The sequence below is a fragment of the Notamacropus eugenii genome, chromosome 1 (genome assembly GCF_028372415.1).
Source record: "Notamacropus eugenii isolate mMacEug1 chromosome 1, mMacEug1.pri_v2, whole genome shotgun sequence".
In the NCBI taxonomy this organism is placed as follows: domain Eukaryota; kingdom Metazoa; phylum Chordata; class Mammalia; order Diprotodontia; family Macropodidae; genus Notamacropus; species Notamacropus eugenii.
The window spans coordinates 46,347,733-46,373,581 of NC_092872.1; the positions used below are offsets into that span (position 1 = coordinate 46,347,733).

The 25,849-nt window shown below is 43.8% G+C and overlaps 1 protein-coding gene across 3 annotated transcripts in view; it reads left to right on the forward strand.

Annotated features, from left to right (window-relative positions):
• Positions 1-25,849, forward strand: part of SBK1 (SH3 domain binding kinase 1) — a 122,159-nt gene that overhangs the window by 46,159 nt on the left and 50,151 nt on the right. The window contains exons 1-2 of one of the 3 annotated variants that reach the window (XM_072598210.1): positions 17,051-17,191; positions 17,421-17,694. The exons of 1 other annotated variant lie outside the window; for it this stretch is intronic. The gene's annotated coding sequence lies outside the window, so the exon portion shown is untranslated. Of the gene's footprint in view, positions 1-17,050; positions 17,192-17,420; positions 17,695-25,849 lie in introns of those variants that run through there. One more of the 3 variants, XM_072598220.1, reaches the window with a different exon arrangement.

Below are 25,849 nucleotides of genomic sequence, written 5' to 3' on the forward strand. Positions count from 1 at the left end.
GTTGAGGTGAATATGGTGGAGACAGGACATTTTTAATTAATCAACCAATCATGGACTATTTATTAAGAACCTACTATGTTTTAGGCTCTTTGCTGGGCACTGAGGATAAAATTCCCGCCTCCAAGGAGTTTACATTATGTTTCAGTGCCCAGGCTTGGCACACTCCCCTCACAATCTCACAGGAAGATGATGCTTACTTGTTGTGGAGGCAAACCATGATGTGTGACCAAGCAGTCAGATCTCAGGCCCATAGACCCCAATAACTGAATTAAAATTCTAATTAATTAGATACCTATTTTGTGCTAAGTATTGTGGATTTAGACATCAAAATGAAAAACAGTCCCTCCCTTGAGGTACTTACTTTCTCCTGGGTTGGGAATCAACTCAAGGGAGTCGCTTCACACTATCTAGAAAGTTTTCAAATTAGGAGAATACTATTAATAATCTTCTTTTTTTAATCTACAATCTGAAGACAAAAACAACACACATTTAAATAGCACTTTAAGGACTGAAATTTGTTTTTTTCAGGACAGCTAGGTGACCCGGTAGATAGAGCTCCTGCCCTAAAGTCAAGAGGACTTGATTTCTAATCTAGCCTCAGACACTTCCTAGCTATCTGACCCTGGGCAAATCATTTAATTCCAAAAGCCTCCCTCAAAATGAATTTGCCTTCCTCACAATAATCTTATGAGGTTTGCTGCTGTTCACTATGACCCCCATTTAGAGGTTTTCTTGGCAAAGATGCTGGAATGGTTTTCCATTTCTTTCTCCAGCTCTTTTGAAGATAAGGAAAGTGAAGCAAATGAGATTAAGTGACTTGCCCAGGGTTACACAGCTGGTAATCATCTGAGGTCACATTTGACTTCAGGTCTTCCTAACTCCAAGTCTGGTGCTCTCTATCCACTGCACCACCTAGCTGCCGATCGTACGAGGCAGGTGTGTTTTAATAATTCTGTAGGACCTACTCTGCCTTGTCCCATCCCTTCACTTGGGGTAGCACTATTCCAGCTGTAACTGACATCCTTCTGTAACATCACTGGGTGATCTGAGGTCTTTCTGCTGAGCTACCCAATCCAGACTGAGCAGCTCTCTCTGTGGGCTACATCTCTACTAACCTGTGGTCACTCTCTGCTGCCATTTTCTGCCTCTTCAGGTCCTCTACTCTCCACTGCTTAGCTTCCCCCGAATTACAGTTGCCATATTGTCCCTTCCCCAAAGCAGAATGGGACAGCTCTGTTAAGCCTTCAAGGACTGTTGCAGACTCAACCCAACCATGCATCAAGTACAAGCCAGCAGAAACCCTATAGGTTTAAAATGTTCGTCTTTTAAACATTCTTTTCCTGTCACTTGGGCTCTATCAGTCCAAATATTTTTCAGAGTTGTGGTCTAAAACCCCTTTAAACTGCTATCACACCCCCTAGGTCTAATTCAAATCATCTCTGGGATTTTACTTAACAAAACTGCAAAGGAACTACCTTGACCTGGTGTGAGGAGGAGATTCCTTTCAATTCCCATCATGCCTCTGGTTGCCATGCAAATCAGCTGAAGAACTGGATGGAAAGGGCTGAGTGGCGCTATTAAAGCCAGTGAGAATGTCTCTGCTTCCTCCCTCCCACCGTGAAGAAAAAAGAAAAAGAAAAAACAGTCCCTGTCTCAAAAAGCGCTTATATAATGCTTAAAAATTTTCGAAGTGTTTTACATATGCTATCTCATTTAATCCTTGTACTAAGCCTGCAGGATAGATGCTCTTCTCATCACCCTTTTGCAGATGAGGAAACTGAGACTGAAAGAAATAAAATGACTTGACAAGGGTCCCACAGCTAATAAATGTCGGAGGCAGGATTTGAACTCAGGATTTTCTGACTACAAGCCCAGTACTGATGAACCATGCCAACCATCTGTAAAATGGAGACAGAAAGAACTCGAATTTATATGGCACTTTTTGGTTCACAAAGCGCTTTCCTCACAACAACCCTATGAAGTAGGTTTGCCTCAACTAGGGCATATGTATCTTGGATGATACTTACGCCACTCTGTATTACACAATTTATCTTGATAAAATGCTATGTGACCCTGAATATGCCACTTAACTCTGTTTGCCTCAGTTTCCTCATCTGTAAAATTAAATAGAGAAGGAAATGGCAAACCACTCCAGTATCTTTGCCAAGAAAACCCCAAATGGGGTTGCACCGAGTAGGAAATGACTGAAAAATGACGGAGTACTAATTATGCTATAGCCCTACTAGGCAGCTAGGTGGCACAATCTGTCAAGTGCTAGGCTTGTGGTCAGAAAGACCTGGGTACAAATACTGCCTCAGAGACTTCCTTAGCTATGTGGCCCTGGACAAGTCACTTAACCTATCTCAGTCTCAGTTCCCTCATCTTTAAAATGGGAATAACAGTAGCACCAACCCTCACAGGCTTATTGTGAGGACTATATGAGATAGCATATGCAAAGAGCTTTGCAAATGTTTAAGTGTTCTATAAATAATAGTTAATAGTATTTGTTGATATCATGTCTCTTCATAACCCTCAGAGTCAACTTCAACTTGATTCTTTGAATACTATAACATTCCAGATTCACAGCCATATAGCATCACTAGAAGCATACTGACATTAAATATATGAGTTTTTGTTTCTGGAAGAAATTCTGGATCTTTGCAAGGACTGCTCCATTTCTCAAATGTCATCAAACCTGCTCCCTTCTTTCTTTTCAGTTCTGGGTCCAATGCATCATCCATCTGCAGTGTCTTTCTAAGATCTCTATTTACTGATGAACTAGCACAATCAGCTTTCCACCCAACTGCATGTCCCAGAATGAGCAATAGGCATTCTTCAGCCACTTGAGTTTGGCCGTGTGGCTTATGAAGCTGAACTCTTCTGAGTAAGTTTGAATCTCATGTAGGAGGTTCTTCAGTGTTCTAGGGTTTTTTTTAAAATCAGCACAGCATCCACAAATACAACAAAAACATCTATAGGAAATCCCTCTTTCGATTGGGTTCTATTCTGGACACTCCCCATGACCACAGCAAAAACCTTTGGCCAGCATACATGTTCCTGTTTTAGTGACTTCTTTCATTTTTATTACCAGAGAATTCTTAATTTAAAAATTATTTCTGTTGATGTTTCATCTCAAAAAAAAATCTTATATGATCTCAACACATGCAGGGGAGATACCTTGGTAGAGGAGAACTATGTTTTATTCTACTAAATCAACTGATTATTTTTCTAGTCAACACACAATAAGCAAAGTGGCACCTTGTTTTCTTTGTTTTTCTATCCATTGTGTGACAATAAATATGTGGTATGAAGGAGGATATGATTTGTAAAAGTATGTCTGTTCTCTTTCCCTCTTTTGAGCAAGGATTCCCTCAATACATGTCTAAATTACTCTCACAAAGATTTTATAGAGATGAGTAACTAGGCATAAGGGTCAGTAGTTATTGAGTTCTCACTCACCTTTTTATAATAATAATATCATTTTTTAAAGTATCTACAACAGCAATGCATATAAAGTACTTTGCCAATTTTAAGGGCTAAAGAATATCAGTTATTTCTATCACCACAAAAAGCCCATATTTTCAATAGTATTCTTAGGTGTTGCTATGTGATTTCAAGTCATGGAATATCATAGTCTCTGAGGAGTTGAAGTTGAAGGTCACCCGAAAGAGGACAGTCTCATGATGGGCATGAGTAATGTACAAATATATTTACCAACAAAGTTTTTGCGAAAGGAGCTGAGTAAGAAATGTCATCAGGGAGTGGTGTGACTCAAAAAGGAGGAAAGCTGGTCATGAGGGAGGGCAATGGATGATCAGTGCACCAGTCAACACCTTTCATTGGTGTCCACACCATGTCAAGGATCTAAAAGGTGCCCAGATGTTGGGTGGAGCCCCTTGGGAAAGATTTACAGGAAGACCTGGATAGGACTCACACAGGACAAGAGGGAACAGATAACTTGGGCTCCATCCATTGAAAAGAGTATCCACATCGATGAGATCACAGATACATCAAAGTTTCCCAATACTGCCTTGGATATCCTCCATTAGTTCAGCATCTTCACTCTTTCAAATATCTTCAAAATCCCTTCTTCTCAACATCTGGAGAACTGTGTTTCTCTCAGGCTGGATCTCCCCTGTATATACTTGATCAGGTCCAATTGTTTTTCCATATGCTAACGGTTTTATTTAGCGTCATTCGATGTCCAGGTATAATGGTTCCATTGTCACTGGCGGATAAAATAGTTTGTTATAGAAAAGTTGACAGATATTTCCCATTTTTTATTTGTTTCATATGTTCCTATTTTAACATGTGTACATGCCTTGAGAGTAGGGATTATTTCATTGTTGTCTTTTTATCTCCAGGGCCAAGCACAGCACCTACCACATAGTAGGTACTTAATAAATGCTTATTGATTAACTCAATTCCTTCCAGTTCCATCCTCAAAAGCTCTTGGGAGGCTCAAAAGCCTTACCAAACTTTCTGCAATTCATTTTTCCTTCTATTCCTTCTTCTGGTTTTATGAGGCAACTCTTTTTATCATTCTCTGTAAGATGAAATGGGTTCAATAATATTTGAACCCATTTTACAGATGAGGAAATAGGCTTAGTGAGCTTAAGTAACCTGCCCCTTATTACACAGCTAGGAAGTATCACAGCCTGTATTTAAAACTAGTTCTCTTGGCTCTAAGTCGAGCTTTCTTTCATTCATGATTCTTGTGAATCATTTCATGGCGCCTCTCTCTGCCTCCTTCATTGGGCTGTTGTGAAGATCACATGAGGTAATGACTCATGATCCTGCCCCTTCCCCCTCTATATTTAAGTCCTGTGGATTTTACCTCTACAACATTTTTCTGTAACAGTTTCCTTTTCTCCAGTCATAGCACACACACACCCTAATTCAGACCCATATCTATCCCATCCTTAAAAAATCTTCACTTGACCCTACTGTTTTCCAAGTTATTAGCCAATATCATTTCTCCCTTTCACAGTCAAATTTCACCCTTGTTAACCCTTGTTACCTCCACTTCCCTAACTCCTACGCATTCTCAACCCCTTGCAACCTGACTTTTGATCCAGCCATTTGACTGAAACTACTCTCTCTCTCTCTTCCTCTCTCTGTCCCTCTCTCTTCCTCCCTCCCGCTCTTTGGATCTCTTTATTGCTAAATCCAATGACCTTCTCTTAGTCCTTAACCTTCTTGACCCCTCAGCTGCATTCGACACCATTGACAGCTCCCTCCTGGGTCCTCTCCTCTGGGTTTCCATGACACCATTCTGTCGAGGTTCTATTCCTACTTGTTAGGTTGATTCCTTCCTGGTCTTCTTTATAGGCTTATCATCTGTATTTTACATGCTATGCATGAGTGTCCTCCATGGCTTTATCCTAGGCTCTCTCCTCTTCTGTCTTCACCCTCTTTCTTGATGATCTCATCAGTTCCCATGGATCTATATATCTAGATGACTCCCAAATTTATGTCTCCAGCCCCCATCTCTCTCTTAAATTCCAGTCCCACATCTCCAACTGCTTTCAAATGCATTATGTTCAAAATAGAATTCACTTCCTTACTCTCTAAGCCTACCTCTCCTCTTAACTTCCTATTTCTGTCACTAGATACTACCATTCTTCTAGTTACCTAGCCTAATAATCATTCTCTTCTTTTCACTCTCACATTTCCTGTATTCAATCAGTTGCCAAGCCTTGTTAACTCTACCTCCTCAGCATGTCTTAAATTCATCCCCTTTGGTCTACTTGGTGCACATCACCACTCCCCTGAAATATTGCAAAGGCTTCCTAAAGGTATCCAGTTTCTCTCTTTGCAATGTATCTTTCACCCCACATCCAGAGTGATATTCCTGAAGCCCAGGCTGACCATGTCACTCTTCTATTCAAGAAGACTTAGGGATTGCTCATTACTTTCAAAATAAAATTCAGACTCCACAGTTTGGCTCCAGCCTATCTTTCCAATTTATTCTTAACACAGATGCCAAATTAATCTTCCTAAAGCAAAAGTCTGACCATGTCACTCCCTTACTCAAAAACCTTTTGATTCCAGGATAAAACACAAACTCCTCAGCTTTGTGCTTAAAGTCCTTCATCTGACTATACCCTACATTTTTGCCTTATTTCCCATCCCTGCCCTTCCAGTGCTCTGCATTCCAGCCAAACAAGGATGATTGCTGTTTGAAACATTCTATCTTCCATAACAATAGCTAGCATTTATATATAGCTTTAAAATTGCAAAGTGTTCTACAAATATTACCAAATTTGGTCCTAGTAACAACCCTGTGAGGCAGGAGCTATCGTTACCCTTTCCCTTTTTTAACAGATGTAATTTGGAGAGGCTAAGTGACTTACACAAGGTCACACACAGTTAATCTAAAAGGAAGAATTCAAATTCAGATTTTACTCCAACTACAAGATGAGTGTCCCATCTATCAGAACCTAGCAGCCTCTTCCTATGGCAAGTTACCCTCCATTCATGGAACTTAGTGTCTCCTCAGCCTTCCTTCTTGGAATCCTCGTCTTTCTTCAAGTCATGTGTTCATCCACGAAGCTTGCCCTGATTTCTGCCTCCTCTCCAAACGCTCTCTGGGCTTTGTTGTTATATTTCAATGTATCTTACACATAGTGGCATTTAATCAGTAATTGCTCATTGAATAGATGAAACATAATATAAATGTCACATACATTTGTGTGTATACATATATATGTAGGTATTTGTGTATATGTGTATGTAGTGGGAAGAGAGAAAAAGAAACAGAGACAAGAGAAACAGAGAGAGAGAGAGATTGTGTGTGTGTCTGTGTGTGTGTGAGAGAGAGAGAGAGACAGTGAAAGAGAGAGAGAGAGAGACAGTGAGAGAGAGAGAAAGAGAGAAAATGTGTGTGTGTGTGTCTGTGTGTGTATGAGAGTGAGAGAGAGAGAGAGAGTGTGTGTGTGTGTGTCTGTGTCTGTGTATGAGAGAGAGAGAAAGAGAGAGAGACAGAGAGAGTGTGTGTGTCTGTGTCTGTGTGTGTATGAGAGTGAGAGAGAGAGAGAGTGTGTGTGTGTGTGTATGAGAGAGAGAGAGAGTGTGTGTCTGTGTGTGTGTGAGAGAGAGAGAGAGACAGTGAAAGAGAGAGAGAGAGAGACAGTGAGAGAGAGAGAAAGAGAGAGAACGTGTGTGTGTGTCTGTGTGTGTATGAGAGTGAGAGAGAGAAAGTGTGTGTGTGTGTGTGTCTGTGTCTGTGTATGAGAGAGAGAGAAAGAGAGAGACAGAGAGAGAGAGTGTGTGTGTCTGTGTCTGTGTGTGTATGAGAGTGAGAGAGAGAGAGTGTGTGTGTGTGTGTATGAGAGAGAGAGAGAGAGAGAGTGTGTGTGTGTGTGTATGAGAGAGAGAGAGTGTCTGTGTGTGTGTATGAGAGAGAGAGAAAGAGAGAGAGAGACAGTGAAAGAGAGAGAGAGAGAGACAGTGAGAGAGAGAGAGAGAGAACGTGTGTGTGTCTGTGTGTGTGTATGAGAGTGAGAGAGAGAGAGAGAAAGTGTTTAACCTATTGAAAGGAGGGAACAAGTGTTCCAAGCATTTTATAAGCCCTGTCCCATAGAAAAAGTGAATCTGCCCATTACAAACCATGCTTATCTATTCATTAGGACTAGTACCTTAGAGAATTCTACTAGACAACACTTGGTTAGCCTAGTTCTAGTTTCTATAAGTACTTGAAAGGCATGAAACTGCATTTCTTAGAAAATATTCTAGAATGAGTGAGAACTCATCCATTTGGACTATCACTGCCTCAATTAGAATAAGTAACCTGCTAGCTTGGGCAACGCAGTCCGGCCCGTGTTTTCCTGCGAGGGTCTAGCATCCGCTCTGAGATGAACAGAGCAGTGGTCTCTTCCTTGCCTCTGGAGTGGCGGGTACTCCCTCCCTCAGTGCAGCAGCTGGCTGGATTCCCTAAGATGGCTGCCACAGCTGCTCCCTGAGCTTGAGAGAGAGAATAGGACAGTGAGCAAGCAACTGAGCCAGCTGATGGAAATGGCCACTAGGGTCTTTCGGCAGACAATCCCCCAGTGCCGCTGGAGAAGGTCAAGGCTTGGGAGGACTTGCCGGAGACCTGCTCCTCAGGGTCTCCCAGAAAAGAAGGAAGACTGGCCTTCCTGATGGGAGCCTTCAGGAACTCTGCTGTCTAAGAGAAGAGCTGGGAGGGATTTACAGTTTGTCGCTGTCCAACACTAACCACCTGCTCCCAGTAGGGTGGCTTCTTAACCAAAGGGCGAACCAACACCAAGCACATGTCAACATTCAGTTATTAAATTCCTACCATGTGCCAAGCATTGTGCTAAGCACTGGGAATATTTGTTGTTTCTATCTCATCATTTTAGTCAAGTCTGACTCTTCATGACTTCATTAGGGGTTTTCTTTTCATTTTTAATTTTTTTTTCATTTGGGGTTTTCTTGACAAAGATGCTGGAGTGGTTTGCCATTTTCTTCTCCAGCTCATTTTACACGTGAGGAAACTGAGGCAAACAGTGTTAAGTGACTTGTCCAGGGTGACACAGATATTAAGTGTCTGAGCCCAGATTTTGAATTCAGAAAGAGGAGTCTTCCTGATTCCAGGCCCCATGCTCTATCTACTAACCACCTAGCTACCCCCACTGTGAATATAAAAAAGCTCCCCCCAGCCAAAAAAAGGCACAATTCCTGTCTTCAAGGAGCTCATATTCTAATGAATAAGGCAACAAGCAAATGATTGTATACATATAAGATATATTCAATATAATGAAAGGTAATCTCAAAAGGAAAGGGGTAGGAAGAAGAAAGGAGGCCAAAGGAGGGAAAGAGAGGAGAGAGGAGACTTGGTTTCTTGCAGAAGGTAACATCTGAGTTAAGTCTTGGAAAGGGCAGCTAAGTGGTGCAGTGGAAGAGTCAGGAAGATTCATCTTTCTGAGTTCAAATCTGGCCTCAGATATTTATTAGCTGTGTGACCTTGGGCAAACCACCTAACCCTGGTTGCCTCAGTTTCCTCATCTGTAAAATGAGCTGCAGAAATAAATGGCAAAACCAGTCAAGAAAACCCCAAATAGGATCATGAAGAGTCAGACACAACTGAAAAAAATGACTGAACAACTTGAAGGAAGACAAGGTAGCTGAGAGACAGAGGAGAGAACATTCCGGGCATATATACACTTACCTACACAAAGGCACACACAACACATACCTATAGGGACATATCTGGGGTGACATGACTGGAGTTTTGTCCCAAGATGGCTATATAGGAGTGAAGATGGGGCTGACAATATTATATCTCTGTAACTGTCTTCTGACCCATTGTATCTGAACTTTGTTGTCCTTCAGCGCTCCTGCTCCCTTCCCCAGTGCCAGATTGACCCCTCTTCCTTCAGGATCTTATCATGGGGGCCTTCCTGATACTTACATCCGCTACTTCCACCTGGACATCTCTTATAGTTAACATCCCTCCCCACTGGAATGCTGCCTTTCTTCCTCTCTACCTCTCTGAATCATACCTCACCTTCAAGATCCACCTCAAATTCTACCTCTTCCCCGAAGCCTTCCCTGACTATTCCAGTTCACAGTAAACTTGACCCACTCTCTGGGAAATGTCCTTTCTTTTCTTTTTATTAATTTACTTATTTTTAGTTTTCAACATTCACTTCCATAAGTTTTAAATGTTCTCTCCCTCTCTCCTTCCTCTCTCCCCAAGATGGCATACAATCTTACATAGGTTCTACATATACATTCCTATTAAACATATTTTCACATTAGCAATGTTACATAGAAGAATTATAACAAATGGGAGAAAGCATGAGAAAGAAAAAAGCAAAACAAAAAATAGTCTGCTTTGTTCTGTATTCAGACTCCATAGTTCTTTCTCTGGATGTGGATGGCATTTTCCATCATGAGTCCTTTGGAAGAGTTTTAGGTCATTGCATTGTTGAGAAGGGCTAAGTCTATCAAAGTCAGTCATCGCACAAGGTATGCCCTTTCTTTTCTAACACAGCTGCCGCCAAGGTGGACCATCTTCTGTGCTGCCCCATCCTTTACCCCAAATGAATTCACCTCAGACACAAGACTTTCCAGTCATGGCTCTGCACACATATAAACTACAACAGGGCCAAATGCATAGTAAATGCTTGCTAAATCCCTGAGGGTCAAAAAAAACCCAAAAAGAACCTTAAAGAGAGCTAGAGAGAACCTTAGAAGGCACCTGGTCCAGTCTCCACATTTTATAGATGAGAAAATTGAGGCCTGGAGAAGGGAGAATGAATGAATGAATAATTACCTAGGCAGCTAGGTGACTCAATGAATAGAGCACAAGACTTGAAGTCAGGAGAACATGTTTGAACCCTGCTTTGGACACTTATTAGTTACATCACTCTTTGAAAGTCGCTTAACCTCTTTGTGTCAGTTTTCTCATCTGTAAAATGGAGCTAATAGTAGCACCTACCTTCCAAAGTTATTGCGAGTATAAAATGAGTTAACATCTACAAAGCAGTTCCAAAACCTTTAAATACTCTATAAATGCTAGTGCTTACTATTAACAGATGACCCTTTTATAGAACTTGAATATTTATAAAGCATCTTCCTCACAATAACTCCATGAAGCAGATAGTATAGATATTCATACTTTATGAATGAGGCTACTGAGTCTCCTAGAGGCAAACTGACTTGCTCGTGTTCACAAAATGAATGAGAAAGAGTCGAGTTCAAACCTGGATTTCTTGACTCCAAGACTCTAAGACATCTGGAATCAATGACGGTATACACACATAAATTACAATAGTGTTTACACATGCACATATGCACACACATGTGTGCATGATACAAATGCCCTTGCTCACACATGTATGCAACACAGGGGACGCAATAGCTGACCCTTATTTGGCACTTTATGGCTTGCCATGTACTAGTACAACTCATTTCATTTTACTCTTACAACAACCCTGTGATTTGAGCAATGACCTGACCCCAATGAACAATGTTGTCCATTGAGAAGTTGTGTGGCAAATTCTGCAGGATTATTATCTCCATTTTAAAGATAAGGAAGCTGAGACTCAGAGAGGTTAAGTCACTTAGCCAGGAAATATCAGAGGTGACTCCAAGTTCAGCACTGTTTTCCACTGCACCCTATGCCTCTCAAATATTCAAACACATATCTTCCATCCTAATCATTCCTCACTCTGAAGGAGGCATCTCCAAAGATTAATCCACCTAGCCCTTAAAAGGAAAAATAAAAAGAGACTATAGGTCGAGAAGTCTCCCCATATAAAGAGATACAGTGTCCCTTGTTTTAATGATGAGGACACGATTATCCATTGAGGTCGGGTGGCTACCTAAAGTCACACAATGAGATAAATTACAGAATTTAAGCATGGAACCCAGAGCTTTTCCTCTATACCCCTGGTTTTTCATTTGTCTCCTATTACCATCTTCCAGGGTCCTAACTAAACGTCCTCTGGCTCCTCTTCTAATAAAACACTTTTCCTGAGGAGGTACCCCTATCAAGCATGTGATATATATGTCTGTGTTGCCTTTGCCAGGGATTGGCAACTTTCTCCAAGTGACATGCCAAGTCTTCATTCACTCGTTGGCTTGGAGAGGAAGAGGAAGTTGGCAGCTTTCCGTGCACATGTGCACACAGAGGGAACCCACCAAATGTTTTAGGCTAAATCTATCCCCAGAGGTGGGGTTAAGTGCAAAACTATGAACACTCCCTAAAGTTTAGCTTTCCAGCAGTGGGGAATAAGGGTGCAAATATATTCAACTCATGGAAGGAGAGGAGAGGGTAGGCTGGTAGACTATCCCATTCCCATCCTCATGTGCTTGCCTCCCTTCACATCTTCAGCCACCTTGCCACCAGCTACAAGTTTGCATACCATCTTTAACCCAAATGCCACGACTACGGTTTTCCTGTGTTTATGGTCAATGTGCCTAAGGTTCTTCTTCTATGATTAGTGAAATACATGAAAGAAAGAAGCAGTTACTAGACCATCGATTCCCTAAAGGTAGAGATTAAATCATTTTCTACCTTTATACCAGTCTAGTACAGTACTGTGTTAATGTACTTATGTTTTATACGTCAAGACTTCCATTGAGCTGGGATTTCATCAGAAGCTCTCATTTTGTCATACGTAGGCTTTTGTATATATCAAACAATTAACAAGCATTTATTAATCACTTACTATGTGCCAATCACTGTGCTGGGTGTTGGGGATACAAAGAAACAAACTGAAACAGCCCCTGCCTTCAAGGAGCTTATATTCTATTAGTAGAGACAACATGTACATTATAAATGCACACACATATTTGTACCAAATAAAACAGAACATATATATTTAATCTGAGGGAGACTAAGAAGTCAGGAGATCTGGATTCCAGTCCCATTGTGCAATTCACTAGTCTGAGACCCAATTTCCTCCTTTACAAAATGGGGATAAAATTCAATGTTCCGTTCACCTCCCATGGCTGTTGTGAGATTCCGAGGTAATGTATATTAAGCATCTGTAACCCCAATGGACTCTATAAATTGTGACCTATCATCATCATTCTTATGCTTATCTCTTAAGAGATGAAAAGCAGAGTGGGACCATGACAGAGAACAGGTATAAAGAGAAAGTGAGGTGAGTGATCTCTGGAGAGGCTAGGGATTAAAGTCAGTGGGGGTGGGATTAGAGAGTCAGGGACAGGTTTACCTGATCTGTGACTGCTGTCCCCAATGACTGGGCCACTTTCTAACCAAGACCTCTGTTTGTGCTAGAGTGAGGAACAAGGGAAGGTGGCAAGAGAAGGTAGATTTCTTAGGGAGCCAGAGGGCCTGGGAGGCTAGAACTGGACAGAGACCTCCAGCCCTAAGAAATTGCTAAAAGGAAGACTTGTCATCTAATCTGGGAAAAGTGAGACTCTATGCAGACATGTACATACAATTGCCAACAAGTATGGGATCTGTAACCTCATATCTGCAATAAAGGCACTGGGCGACTCACTTAAAGCTGTCAGCTTCAGTTTCTTCAACTCTAAAATGTAGATAATAATAGGACCTGCTTTCCAGGGTTGGTACAAAGACCAAATGAGATCATATTTGTAAGTACTTAACATAGTGCCTAGCACATTAGGAGTCACTTAATTTAATAAACATTTATTTCTATCCTTTCTTCCTTCTTTCTGCTTATTCAAGGTCACCAGTTTAAAATCTTTATTACTTATAATACCTCAATTTTTGAGAACAGAAGAGAAATAAGGGAAAATAAAGTTGCCCAAAATTTTGGTCCTTGAAATGGAGTCCTTTAGGGTTTGGGAATAAGGAGATAGGGACACAGCAAAAATCAAAGAGAAAACAAAAAGCCTGGAGTTTTTCACATAGTAGGGTGTATGATGGTAGGCAGGTCCATTAATCTCTGTGCCTTGGATGAGCCATCTGTAAAATGGGGATAATTCCACTCCACTGGAATTGTTAGGGCAAGGATAACATCAGATCAGAAAGTGCTGAAGGGTCCTTGAACCAAAGATAGCTGTGTCATGATGGGTCGTTCCTTGGCTCACCTTTGTACCTCATTTCCCTCTAGGCTTCAAGAGAGACAGGAGTAAAACCCCAGATAGGACTAACTTCTCCTGAGGAAGAATTGGGGCCCTATAGTCAGAAGGACTTATATAAAGGGGTACAAAACTCCTCAGGGAGCTAGAAAACCCCAAATGGGGTCATGAAGAGTCAGATATGATTGAAACAACTGGACAAGCACAGGGACCTATTTTCTATTGAAAAGTCTGAGCTTGGGAGATTTGTCAGAATTTAAGATGTGGCATCTTCAAAACCACTAATTCCCTGAAGATAATCCCAGGAATCAAAGATAGAAAGAGGCCCAAAGAAGATGCTCCCCTCCTTTCCCACTTCAGGAAACATTTATTGGCATCACTCAGACCCCCTCTTCCTGACCTCCAACTCTTTCTCTGTTTCCTTGAAAACTAATTTCCCCCATGCCAGCCTTGCCTTTTTGCGCTTGCTCCCAGGGCTGAGCCCTTGTCCACAAGGACCTCACTACCAGCTCTAGTCAGGGCACTGACTCTAAAAATCCCTGACAGTGGGTGGGCTGGAAGTTATTAGGATACAGACCCCTTGAGCCTGTTTAAGCTTAAACTCCAATTAGGTCAGAGCAAAGTTGTAGGTGGGGCTCAGGATTCTCTCCCTGCTAGGGTTACTAGCAACTTGAGGGTGTGGAATCAAGTTAGGAATCTCCTGATAGAGCTTTGGGAAGATTCTGGCAATACAAAAAAGGGCAGAGGAGAGAAGAGAAATAACTGGGGAATTAGGGAAAGAGGCCAGGGGCCAGTTGGGTCTGCCGTCCTCTAAGCTGTCTGGTCAGCTCCAAGCAACACCACATACCCCTGACTTCCATCTGCAGGCTTCTAGGGCTATCATGTGATGACTTAACCTTCAGACTGGAGCCTCATACTACCCTCAGAGGTGGGGCTGGCTCCCCCAAAGGGCAGCATACAACATCCTGAGTTCAACTTCTCTGCACCTTGAATAGTTCAGAGGGAAGAGTGGGGGGGGGGGGGAAGGAAAAGGACTAGAACCCTGGGAGGGAAGGCAGGCAGGGACTTGAATGTGGTGGAAGGCAGAGCCAGGGCACTGGAGGAGAGAAGGGACAAGAACCTGAAGATGGAAGGGAATGGGGGGAGAGGGGGAAGGTAAGGAGACAGAGAGTCAGTACTCAGAGCTTCCATACTCTGTCCTATGGATCATGATCTCCAAGATGGGTAGGTTGGGCTGTGTGTCCCTTCCTGCTTTCAGTTTTCTCCTTTTGGACATAAGAAGAGTGCTCTTTTGGGAGTAGGATGATCTATCTACTTTCCACTAGGTTCTAATCCCAAGTTCTGTTAATTTACCAGTTCTGTGATTCAGGGCAGGTCACTTCTCTGAACTCATCCATCTCATCCATAAAACAAGTGTTGGAATGGGCTAGAGGATCTGATCTCCAAGATACTTTCCAGTTCTAATTCCAATTACAACCCACAGGAATTAGCCCAATTGTGTTTCAAGCCAAGGTGACCCTTTGAGTCTCAAAACTGCCTGGAGAAAGTGAAGACTGAGACATCAACTTTGAGATTTAAGAAGAGGGAATGAATTGCTCATAGACTCAGAATGGACCACAAGCAACCTCAGGGATCAACTAGTCTAAACCCCTTATTTTAAAGAAGAGGAAACTAAGATGAAAACAACATAGCTAAGTGAACAGCATTCTAGACTTGGAGTCAAAAAGACCTGGTTCCAAAGCCTGCCTCTAATAGGAACTAGCCCTGGGACCCTGGCAAGACTCTTAGCCTTGTCTACAAAATGAAGATAACAGCGCCTACCATGAAAGGCTGTTATAAGAGTAAGATGAGATAATGCATGTAAAGCTGAGATCACCTAGTCTAGGTATTCTCCACCTGGGGTTAGAGGATGGAGATCTGTGGATAGATTTCAGAGTGTCACATGAACTTGGAACTTTTAATATTTTGGTAACTGTTTCAATATATTTGGTTTCCTTCGTGATCCTCTGTATTTTCCTTGAATGCTTTAAAGACATTGTTCTGACCAAGGGTCGATAGACTTGAACAGACTACCAGTGGGGTCCACAACACCAGAAAAGTTAAGACTCTCTGGCCTAGATCAACCCTCTCCACCAAGTAGAGAGCTGACCCCCACAGAGTGACTTTCCCAAAGTCAAACTGATAATTAGTGGCAGAGCTGGGCCTAAAACTGAGGTTTTCTGACTTCTGGGCCTACCAGTCTATACTTACTGTCACCCTCCCCAATGCAAACACATTTGCAATTTAAGTGAGCCCATCTTTAGTTGAATCCAAGGGAGAAGCTAATGGGATTTCAGGGACTGTGACAAGCGGATGAGGAAGATATTTTTGAACAGAAGTCCTTTCTCAGGGCCCTTAATCACTCCACCCAGGTGGCTACCTTCTCTGATCCTGGTAAGAATCAGCCTGCTAGAGACACAGGGCATTCTCCGAAAGACCTTGAGCAAGAGGTCTGTCTAGCAATTCCTACAGCTGTGGGAAGGCTTTATTTTTCCTGTCCTCTTTCCATTTTCCCCTCTACTCCCTCTCTCCTCATAGAAGAACAGCTAGAAGAAACTTTACTTATCTGGGTCTCAGTTTCCTCATTTGTAAAAGAAGTTTCAAATTAGATTATTGCTGAGGTACCTTTTATAGCTCTGATATAGAAATATAGGATTTCGGGCAGGAAGGGTTTTTAGTCTATCTTTTGTCCACTCCTTCATTTTACAGATGGAAAAAGGATACCCAAAGAGGTCTAATAACGTGCCCAAGGTCACATAGATAGTGGCCCAGATGACATTGCCAAAGGCAGTAACGCTCATAGACGACCCCTAACAAAGCCCCAGCCTTCGCATTGCGGGTAGGGGCTGTGTCCTCACTGCTACCCCCACCCCCACCCCCACCCCAACCGAATTGGTTCAGAAGCAGTCTTAGCTCAAGGCTGTCTTTTCCCTGCACAGATTCCTGTGGGGCCCAGAATCTGGGCTTTGGGGGCAGCTGGCTGTCTTCACTTCAGCCCAGTTCCAGTTAACCCAGTTCAGCCACATGGTTCTCCAACAGCAACCCTTTCCAGTGGTACCCTGGACTCCAAGACCCCCCCTAAAGATATTGCCCCTATCCCTTGTCTCATCACCATCAACAGCAGAGGGGGAGGGGAGAGATGTTTTGTGTGAGGGTCCTGGAGAGGAGTTTTAGCCATCCTCCCTCAACAGCTTGACGACTCCCTTTCCAAGGTTCCTTAACTGAGGTAGCTTGGACACACAAGGAGACAAAAGGATGGACCATCTGACCTTTTAGGGTTCTGTGACTCAAGACTGTCCTAACCTCATTACTACTAGCCCCCTTGGGCTTTGACCTAGAAACCGTGTGGGGTAAAAGGTGTGTTTGTGTTGGGGGGAAGGGAGCGGAAGAGACGTCTCTCTAGGACCCAGCAGGCTGCTGGCGCACCCGAGAGGTGGAGACAGGCGGCGGGCAGGCAGGCGGGCGGGCGGGCAGGCTGGGAGGGTGGGAGGCGGCGGCACAGAGGCCAGGCGCGGAGGGCGCCCAGGCGGACCGGGCAGGGGAGAATCTGTGCCCCGAGGCTGTGGAAGGGAAGGGCTGTCGGGTGGCGCCCGGACCTGAGATTCCCTAGAGCGCGGGGCAGGTGTGCGGTGGGGCGGGGCAGGCCGGGGCCGGGCTGGGGCCGAGGTAGCCCCGCCCGGGGCCGGGCGATGCTGGGATGGAACTGAGCGGTTGGGGCCACCCCGGGCAGCTCGGGCAGCGGGGCCACCCCGCCGGGGAGCCCCGCTCGGCCGAGGGGAAGCCGAAGGGGCACCCAGCCCCTGACCTCCTCGTTCTCCTCCTCCTCCTCCTCCCCGTGGCGCGCATTTAAGGAGCCGCCGCTGCCCCTAGCTCCGGGAGATCTGCGTCCGGACCCTCCAGCTCCCCGGGGGCCAGGGCACACCGCCAGCCCCAGCGTGCCCCCTCCCCAGCCAGGAACCGGCGCAAATGGCCACGGCGTCCTGAGATCCTGCCTCCCAGCCCCGGACCCGCACGCCGGACCCCGGACCTCAGCCGGCCGGCGGGCTGGCCAACGGGCCGGGGCTGAAGGCTTGGTGCCCGGGACCGTTCCACCGTTCGGCGCCGCTTTCTGCAGCTTCTGCTCAGGTAAGACGCTCCCGCTCCCCTGCCCCGCGCTACCTGGGCCCCCCTCCCCCCGAAGCCATTGTGTCCTCCCCTTCCCCGGGGTAGCAGGGGGGAAGTGGGGCAACCACCGCGCCCCCTCCCCGGGGGACGCACCTGCCCATAGAGCACTCTGGGAGGGGAGTGGGGAGGAACCCCCCTCCCTAGGGCTCCAGGGGAAGCAGCCTGCAGGTGAGCCAGAGGGGGTGATGGGGAAGTGGAAGGGGTGGTCACCTTGCCCCAGCTTTTATCACCCTCCCCTCTTTCTCCTTGTTCCTCTCCCCTTCCTCTTCCTTGCATCACCAGGCAGCCTGGACTCGGTTGAAGGACATCTCTTTGTGTCTCAGCTCAACCCAGCAGCCGCCGCCCCCTCCTCCCCTCTGGCTCCCCTTATCCTTGTTCGGCCAAGGTTCCTGCCCGCTCCCTCTTTCTTCTCCGCGGGAGGGGGCACACACTGTGCTGGGGAGAGGGATGGAAGGAGAGATGATCCTGCGGGGAGGGAAGGATCCCCCCTCTTTCGGGGGCGCTTCAGATCCTGCAGAAAGGAGGGGGAAGAGGGAGGAGCTTCCTCTCGATACCCCCATTCTGGCCTCCCCCCTTGTCTTCTTTGAGCTCCTGCTGTGCTGACCCGGGCTTGGGGGGTGGGGAGCAAAAGGAGGAAAGGTAGAGTCACCAAAAGCACCGATCCCCCAACCAGATCCGCCCTGTAAAAAGAGATGTTGGAGGGTGGGTTGTGTAGTGAAAAGAGCACCTTACTGGGAGCCAGGAGACCCGGCTTCCAGCCTAGGTCCTGTCACATGTTAGCTATGTGACCCTAGGCAAGCACTTTACCTCGATTTCCTCACCCGTGATAGGGACATAATAATGGTACCATTATGCTTGAACTTCGGACCTCACCCAAGTTGTGAGAGGCAAATGAGATGAAATGCTTTAATAAGGTATTGTTCTCAAAAAACAAACTGCCTCGAGTTCTACCTACCCCCAGTCCTCGTGGCTTCGGTTCGATGGGACAAACCTGGATTGCTGGTGGGGACTATTGCTGAATAGTCCTTTTGGACTATTCAGTTCCATGGGTGCTGCCCTTTGCGAAGGACAGATAGACTCCCGGAAATCCATGCCCTCATTTGATCTGCAAGAACAATGAAGCATCCAGCCTGTTAGCTCTGTGAGTGGAGTGGGAAGCTTTGTTCAGGAAATTCTAAGAGAACCTTTCCTGGGATCCCCCCTTCCCACTCCCCAGTCCAACCCTCCAATCCCAAAGACCTCTGTTTTTCCACCGTGTTTACTTTCCTAGAAAGGCTCATCCAATAAGATGTAAATGGTATAGTGATTCCTTCCCTAGCAGAGATAAAAGAGAAAAGTTATCTGAATGCCCTAAGCTATTTCTGTTCTGGTACCTGACTCTTTCCCGGAGTGTGTGTGGGGTTTGGGGGGTTTTTTGTTTTGCTTTGTTCTGGAGGGGGAGGGAAGCTCAGATTCTTCCTAAGGCTCAATGGGGTCCATGTATGTTCCTTCCAAGTGGGGCTCAAATGGCCTCTTTTCATTTTTCCATCCTTTCCTCCCTTGTTGAGAGGGAGAGAGGATTCGGATCCTAGGAACCCCGGGTACCTGGAAGTTTTCTATTTAAATGGAAATAAATATCTAGTGACTCTTTCCAACTGCCAACTCCAACCCTTTCTATATGTTATGTAAACTAAGAGGGAAACAGAATGCTGACTTGGAAAGAATAGGTTTTTCTGCTTTATTAGCCTGGTAGCCTTGTAGTTAAACTCATCCTGTTATGAGGATAAGGATGGGAATAGTTGCCCCTGAGATCAGAGACTCCTGAGAGAACAATGTTTCCAGAGTAGCACAGGGAACATAGATTAAGGACTGGAAGGGGCCTTAGGGTTCATCTAGTCCAATCTTCTCACTTTACAGATGATGTTCAGAGGGAAGTCATTTGTCCAAGGTCACCCAGATAATTAGCATCAAAGCTAGGATTCGAACCAACTCCAAATCCAGCCTTCCTTCTATCACTGCATCAAGCTGCTTCCCATATCTTTGATGAGACCTTACTTTGTATTGCTGTCTACACTTCTACATTTATTCTCCCATTTGATACTCATACCCCAGTGAGACATCATTGTCTTCACTTTACAGATTAAAAAATGAGGCCCAGGGAGGCGACACCTTGTACATGGTAGACATCCAAATTGTATCTGTTGATCACATAGGATCACATAGAGTTGGGACTAGAAATTAAGTCTCCTGGCTTCTGTTGTCCATTATTCCTTATGACCTTGGATGAACAATTTCCCCCTCTTTGGGCCTCAGTTTCCCTATATTAATTCATTCCAGCTCTTAACACTGTTCTGTAAGATACCCTCCAAAGCTATGATTCCTGCCTGAAATTGTTCAGTGGACTACTGTATTTTTCCAAGGGTGCTATGTCTTGACTAGCTTGAAAGGGTATCAGAACTTCTTTCCCAGGAGCCTTAGGAAGTGGGAATGGAGTGTGGAAGTTATAAAGAGAGTGTCTATGAACCCACTCAGATCTTTTCTCAAAGGGACTTTTTGACAGGTAGCATACTTTCCTGATCATTTCAGTTTCAGCTCTGATACCAAATCTCTATTTATTGTGTGACCTTGTGGGCTTGCACCTCTCCATTTATGAACCTGGGACAACACAGACAACCTAGGAAGGAGGAGAAGGATGAAGAACTGACCCATGTCTGTCCACAAATCCCCAGTGTTAGCATTTCCTCCCTCTGGTTATTCTGTTCTGGAGGTCCCCGAGTTCCCTGGGTGTGTCTTCATGTATCAATGAATATGACCCCGAATACAAGCTCAGAGAGAGAAGCCCTGAACAACTCTTTCATAAGGTGGAAGAAATAAGACAATCCCCGTTCTTAGTACTTCAGTGATTCCCCATGGCCTACAGAATAACATTTAATGCTTGATTTAGCCTGGCATTCAAAGTCCTCTATAATCTGGCACCACATTATCTTGCCTCTTTGTACATTCGACCTCATGATCCAGTCAAAACCTGCTTCCTGTCTCCTGACTACGCCGTGCTGTTACCTGACTTCTCTTCTGGTTAAAGACTTTCCCTGCAATGCCTTATCCTTTCCTCTCTGAATTATTTCCCTCCTTTAAGGGAAAATTCTACCTCTTTCATGAAGCTCTTTACTCCAGCTCAAAGTGAGCTTTCCCTCCTATAGCACTTGGCAGCCACACTCATTTGATTCATTTATTAATTTGTGCTAATAATTTTTCCCATATGCATATCTTAACTCTCCATCTAAAAAGCAGAAGTTCCTTGAAGCCAGGAACTACATATTTGAATTCCCCCCCAAAAAAGATGAACAAAGAGTGTAGATACTCAGTAAATATTTATACTCTCAAAATTTTATAACTGGATAAGACCTTAAAAATCATCTAATCTAAACCATTCAACTGTAATAATTTTAAAATAACTGTCATTTATATGGCATTTTAATGTTTACAAAGTGTTTTCACATACATGCTTCAATCCGCACATCAATCTGGGCAAAGGATGATTGAGGCTAATTAGTAGGAAATCAGAACCCAGGTGTCCTACTCCCAGCCCTGGAGTCATTCACACAATCATTAGTTTGATTGGATGGCATAATGAAGAAAGATACAAAGGAAGTGTATGTATATTGCGTACAGGTGAGAGAGCTGTAGGTGCTTTGAGAAAATAGGTGTGAATGTGTGCTCATTCACTTTTTCACCCTTAATAGAATTATGTCTAGATTTTTTTTATCCTCAGGGGCCAAGCGTTAGCCTGGATTTCTCCAAGCCCCAGCTAGTCTGTGATACATGTGAGTTTCCAACTTTTGTTAACTATTTCAGGTGTTGTTTATTCCACTGGATATACCTATGGGAATATTAAGTTAGACAGTAGAAGGAGCCATAGGTCAGCAGTGAGGAGACCAGGAACCTTGGCTATTGGCCCTGGGAAAGTCACTTCTATGATCATCTATTTCTTCATCTGTAAGATGGAGTTGGACTAAATGACCTCTAAGAAATCTTCCAGTTCTGATATTCTGTATGAGATGAGAATGGACAGACAGTGTGTCTCTAGAGTACAGTATCATCCAACAGGCATTTAATGAATGGCCTACGTATGAGGCACTGTTATATTCTGAGGAAACAATGACAAAAACCCCTAAGGAACTTATTTTCTACTGGGGGATACAACGTGTAAACATAAGGTCTACCTGATCATTGGAGAAGAGAGAGAACCCAACTGCCAGAGAGATCAGGAAAGGCTTCCCATAGGAAGCAACACAGGAACTAAATCGTGAGGAAAGGCAGGAAAGTGAGGAATGGAATTCGGAGCTCAGGGAACAGCAAGTGGACTGATATAGCCAGAATATAGTGTATGATGTGGGATCATTTACAATAAACCTGAAATGGTGGCTTGAAGCCAGATTGTAAAGGACCAAGCTAAGGACTTAGTATTTTATTCTAAAAGGCAGTTAAAAGCCATTGAAGGTCCTTGAGTAGGGAACAGGATGGTCAGATTTGGGCTATAGGAAGATTCTTCTGTCAGATGCAGAGAGTATAGATTAGAGAAGGGAGGCTGGAAGTGGGGGATCCAATTAAGAAGCCAAAGCAATCATCCAGGCAAGAAGTGATGCAGGACTAAGCAAGGTGGTCGGAAGCAGAACCCAGGACTTGGCAGCTGATTAAATCAGGATGATGGGGAATTAAAGGAGAAAAAAGAGTTAAGGATGTCTCCAGAGTTGCAAACCTGCATTACTGGGAGGGATGGTGGTACTCTCAACAGAAATGAGCACATTTGGAGGAGGGATAGATATAGGAGGCAATACGACTTTCATTTTCAATATCCAGTTGGAGATGTCCTAACAGGATATTGGTGACAATGGAACTAGAGCTCAGGAGAGAAAAACTAGCATTGGATCTGAAAGTCATATACATAGATGTCATAGAGACAGCTCAGTGCCATAGTAGAGAGAGTACTGGACTTGGAATCTGGCAGGTCTCAATCCTGTGAGCCTTAACTTCCTCATCTATAAAAAGGGAATAATAATAGTATTTACCTCTCAAGGCTTTTGTGAGGATATAATGAAATAATATATGAAATGTAAATAATAAAATAAATGAAATACAAAAAATAACATGTGAAATGCAAACCTTAAAACACTATATGAACGCTTATTATTATTCCATAGAGATGATCAAGGCTAATGAGATCACCAAGAGAGGTATAGAGAGAGAAAAGAAGAAAGCCCCGGTTGGAGTGTTGGTTGTGTTGCTCAGATGGTGGTCAAGCAAAGGAGGCTGAGGAGCAGGCAAATCTAAGTAGAATTAAGGGAGAACTTGACTGAAAAACCAAGGGAGTATCCAAGAAAAAGACTTGGCCGTCAGTGTCAAATGCTATATAGAGTCAAGAGAAGAGAGCTGAAAAATCCAATATGGATTGGAGCTGGGGACCCATTGAATATAAATAACATTTTTTTAAATGTAAATAAACAGTTATTAAACTCCTGCTGTGTCCCAGTGCAGAGATACAGAGCTTAGATAAGACAAAGTTTCCACCTCTTAGAGCCTAGTCTACCAAAGGGATTTCATATATACCCAGGTAACTATAGCTATGAAACACAATCTCTTCTTATTAAATTCATGTCTTTATTGTTACAGGGTTAAAGCACAGGTGCAGATGGGGTAACAATGTAGGCCATTTGCTTGTGTTCACACAGCTAGGAAGCAGGATACATAATAAGTGAGTAAGAGAGGGGCAAGGAAGTATTATTTGAAGACATCCGCAATGAAGTGAATCAGTAGATCTAAGGATGCTTCAGAGACAAGGTGATATTTTACCCAGGTTTTGAAATATGAGAAGAAATTTAGCAGTCAGAGAAGGGCCAGCAGGAATACTCCAGGAATAGAGAATCTTGCCAGCAAAGGTTCAGGGTCAAAGAAGCACACAGGAAGATGGTACATAGTCCACCATGGCCAAAGCCTAGAGTTTGTGATTAGGTTGGAGCCAGATGAAAGAGAGCCTTTATCACTCATGGATGAAGGGAGGTAGTTGGGGTTTGAGCAGAGGGGTGATATGATCAGAACTAGATATAAGGAAGAAAATTTTGTCAATGGTATATAGGGAGGACTGGAGGTGGAGGGGCCTCTTGGAAGGCTTTGAAGTCTAGATGAGTGGCAATGAAGGGCACATCTAAGGTGGGATCAGTGTATGGTGCCTAAGGGTCTAAGGTCTACCTGAGGCAAAGGCAAAAAAAAATACTGGAGAGAAGACTGAGGTCAAAATCTGGGGGCGAGGAGCTAGAGCTGTTGATTTTTTGCCATTAATCATAAAGAAGGGGGCCATTTAGGACACTTCAGGAAATAAAGGAAAACTCCTGGTGTGGGAATTCCCCTCACCAACGTATTGTGACCTGTCTATGATTTAGTAGTTGTACTACAGCTTCCTAAAAACTGACAGTTGGAAGAGACCTTGAACAGTAAATCCTAGGATGTTGCTTCAGGCTCATGAGGTTAAATGATTTGCCTAGGAACACCCCGCTAGTAGGTCAAAGGTAGGATTTGAATTTTCTTGACTCTAAGGACAACATTGTCTACAATGACAGTGTTTTACATTTTTCTCATACCTTATGCTTTCTAAAGCATGTTCCCATAAAGGTAATGTTCTCCCTGTGTGACACATTTGATAATAGAGGCTCAAACAAGTTGTAACCTGCTCATGGTCACACCTCGTTAAGAGCCAAGACCCCTAATAAAGTCTCTTCCCTAGCCCAATAATCTATCCTTGAGATTCTCTCCAAAGGAAAGCCAGTAGAACTATAGCTGGAGAAACTTTGGCAGCAAAGAAGGTAAAATCACCTATCAAGGCAGGTTTCTCCAAGTCTGACATGCTAGCTAGTAAAGCTGTGAAATAAGGTCAAGTAGAAAGATAGGAAAGGAAGAAATTGGTACTGGATCCCAGCAACTGCTCAGAAAGGTCTTTCTTCTCATCTGAGGTACAGTGTCCTCAGAGACTAAGCATGACTTAGCTTCCTCCTAAGGTGTGCCAGGCACTGAGGATACTGAGTTGAAAAACAACACAGCTATGTGAAGAATGGATTGAAGAGGTGAGAAACTGGAAAGCAGGCATCACTTAGGAAACTAAATCACTTTTCTAGACCAGAAATAAGGAGGGCTTGGCATAATAGAGATTATATAGTGGCAGCAGGTCAAGTGAAGAGGAGAGAGAGGATGGTTTTGAAAGGTCACGGAGACACAATCAAAAAGCTGAGGTGGTTGACCAGATGTCGAAGTACAGGACAGAGAAAAGTCAAAGACATTTCAAGTCCAAGTGACATGAAACTGGAGGTTTTGTCAACAGAAACTGGGAAGTTAGAGGGAGGAGGTTTTGTAGAAAGATAGCAAATTCAGGCTTAGACTTTAGTGTGAGGAATTGGTGGGACATCCAGGTGAAGATATGCAGAAGGCAGTAGGAACTGTGGAGCAGGCACTTGGGGGAAGAATTGGGGTTGGACATATCAATTCGGCATACAACTACCAAATGGATATTAATAAGACACGAGTCTGACTGTGTCACGTCCCACCTTCTCAAGAAGTTTCAGTGACTTCCTATTGCCATTGGGCTAAAATACAAACCGAGACTTAAAGACCTCCATCATCTAAATCCACCTCTCCTTCTAGAGTGACTTCCTATTATTCTCCCTCATACATTCTGTGTTCCAGCCAAAATGGCCTTTTTCCTACAGATCTCCCCTCCATGCCTTTGCACAGGTTATATACTTTGCCACGCATGCCTGGAATGGTCTCCCTCCACCATCTGTCTCTTGGGATTCTCAGCTCCCTTCAAATACCACCTCTGACACTAGACCCTTTCTCATTCCCCAGATGGTTGGTTCTATCCCCTATTTTGCATTAAAATTACTTTGTATATGATTTGTATTTACTTCTCTGAGCACATAGCCCTTCTGTACAGTGTAAGTTTCTTGAGAGCAGACACTATTTCATCTTCACCTGGGACATAATCAGCATTCAGTAAATGCTTGTTGAATGAATGAGAGTCACCTATATTAAAGTGATTATCAAATCCATATGAATGGGGGAGATTGCCAATTGAGAGAATGTAGTAAAG